A 2,400-nucleotide genomic window follows, 5' to 3' on the forward strand; every position below is an offset into this window, starting at 1 on the left:
AATTTTTATCTTTACATTGATCGTCATCTATAATTTGAATATTCCAAACAGAAGTGCTCATATGCTTGTATATTAGAAATAGCAAGTAGATATGTAGGATATAGATTTTTTTTCTTTTTGAGGGAAAAAATGAAAGTACAGTGCCACATGGTGATTCAGGGCAGAGATACCCTTGAAGCAATAAAGACAAAAGCTGGCTTTCATGTTTGTCTGAGAGAGAAAAGTATGGACAGAAAAAAACAGAAACAAATTTATTATTATGTTGAAAATTTATACTGAAGGGCTCTTGACTGAGTTATGATAGCAGAGATGAAAAGAAAAATAGTCTGAAAAAAAAAAAAACCCCAGAGAATAAAGAGAAATACTTCAGTTTTTTTTCTGAACTAGGTATGAAAAATTTTCATTGTTTAGTTATTTCTGGAAGATATATACTCAGTTACATTTTATGAGATCAGGCTAGATTGTTAGAAATAGGAAAATATATAGCATCCTGTCATAATTAGAATCAAAGAAACCAAAATGATGGCATAGGTCTTTCACAGGATTTGGAGAGATACTAAATTCTTCAGGACTTGAATTGAAAGCCTAAAAGTTTGCACTAATTTGGGTAAAGACAGAGCACATTTAATTATATTAAGAATCATCACCGAGTTAAGAAGGAAGGAGGACAATAAATTTCAGGAGAGAAAATAATTGTGTGGCCTTGATAATACTAAATGCTGTATGTATTTATTTTGAATCTCTTCTCACAGATGGAATAATACAAATAACAGAAAAATATTGATAGATGGAGAAACCGAGTTTTTTATTTATTTTTTATTTTTTTTTAACACCTACAGCACCTGGTCTTCCTAGGTGGTCTCCCATCCAAGTACTAACCAGACCTGACCCTGCTTAGCTTCTGAGATCAGATGGGATTGGGCATGTTCAGGGTGGCATGGCTATAGATGAGAAAATGAGTTTTTAACTATCCCAAATTTATCTCATTTGTTTTCATGCTCCTAAGAAAAAAAACAAAACAAAACAAAGCTCACATGAAACTAATAAGCCTGCTTAAGCCCAAGAATTTGGCATCTACATCTGTCTTTTTATAGATAACACATTTCCTTTGAAATACATTGCCCACTTGATAATTATTCCTTTTCCCTTTGATCTTCCAAGCGCTTCATAGCAAATCGATTCTTCTCCCATGCTTTGTTTTAAATCTCACTGAAAAACTGGGCGGAATCCTTGTTTAAGGTCTTCTGCAGCATTATGGCACCTGACTGTGAGGGATAACATAAGCTACTATGATCTCTAAACTTCTTCAGGTCAGCTCACTCCAGTCACACACAGGATTTCAGAACTGGAGGGGGATTGGAAATTGTAGTGGGTATCTGCTCTTTTGGTCTCAGGGAGCTCATTCTCCTTTCTTTGGGTAACAGAACACACTTATTTTCTTGGGGAACCAGCCTTAGATGTGACCCAGGTCTGGCCACATAGCATATCTTCTCCTGTTGGCTGCATCGTTTAGTTGGAATGAGTACATGACCCCAACCGATGCAATCAGAACTGATCCTGGGACTTTTCAAGGAGCAATGGGAAGAAGGCTATTCTTCCTCCTGGACCTGAAGCTATGCTCATGTTAGCCTGAAGAAATGAAGCCCACCATGAAAATGGAGTCCGCTGGAAATGAAGCAACACAGAGGATGGCACAGCCATGAGATGGAGAGAGGCTGCTACCTGACGACTTTATTTGAGAAGGTGAATTCAGCTTGTCACTTGAGTACTGATCAAATGAAGAGTCACCTGTCCCAGAGGTTCAATATTGGTTCATGGACCAATGACTGTCTATAATATCTTCACTTATTCATGGTGAAATGAGAAAATTCAGGTTCACGGTAACAAGTTTTTCAGAGAACTAGCTTTTCAATCCGAAGGACTGCTCCTATATCTAAAGACTGTATGCTTTCTACAGTTTTGATGTTAAAAAGTCCTTTCTTTGTGATCATAGATGGTATCTTTAATATCCTTACTCAGTCTGCCCTAGACAACTAATACAACATTCATGATTTTTGCCATAAGTATGAACTACTTGCAACTATAAATTATTGCTTATAGTTTTTTTCCCCAAGACAACTCACTTTTAAAATTGAAATAAATTTAGTACCTTGAGTTCTTTGGCATATAGCTTAACCTATCTGCACCTTTATGGCTTCATGTCTTCAGTCTGGGTGACAGCCACCACCTGTCCTCCCTTCCAGGCAAAGTGCAGTGGGGGGTGGGGTAGTATGGGGCCTCCAGTAATGGGAGAAATAAGGTACAATGACTGATCTAGTCCTGAGATTCTTTTATTGCTGCTCTCCATCAGAATTTCCCTTGGTCCCTGAATCACACGGTGCTGAGATTCTGGGGACCTCT

The 2,400-nt window shown here is 37.6% G+C and overlaps 1 pseudogene; it reads right to left on the reverse strand.

The window, feature by feature from the left end:
- Positions 1 to 830: 830 nt before the first annotated feature.
- LOC111735499 lies at positions 831 to 949 on the reverse strand (annotated as a pseudogene).
- Positions 950 to 2,400: the final 1,451 nt, after the last annotated feature.

Source organism: Pteropus vampyrus, unplaced genomic scaffold (assembly GCF_000151845.1).
Source record: "Pteropus vampyrus isolate Shadow unplaced genomic scaffold, Pvam_2.0 Scaffold1000002349, whole genome shotgun sequence".
In the NCBI taxonomy this organism is placed as follows: domain Eukaryota; kingdom Metazoa; phylum Chordata; class Mammalia; order Chiroptera; family Pteropodidae; genus Pteropus; species Pteropus vampyrus.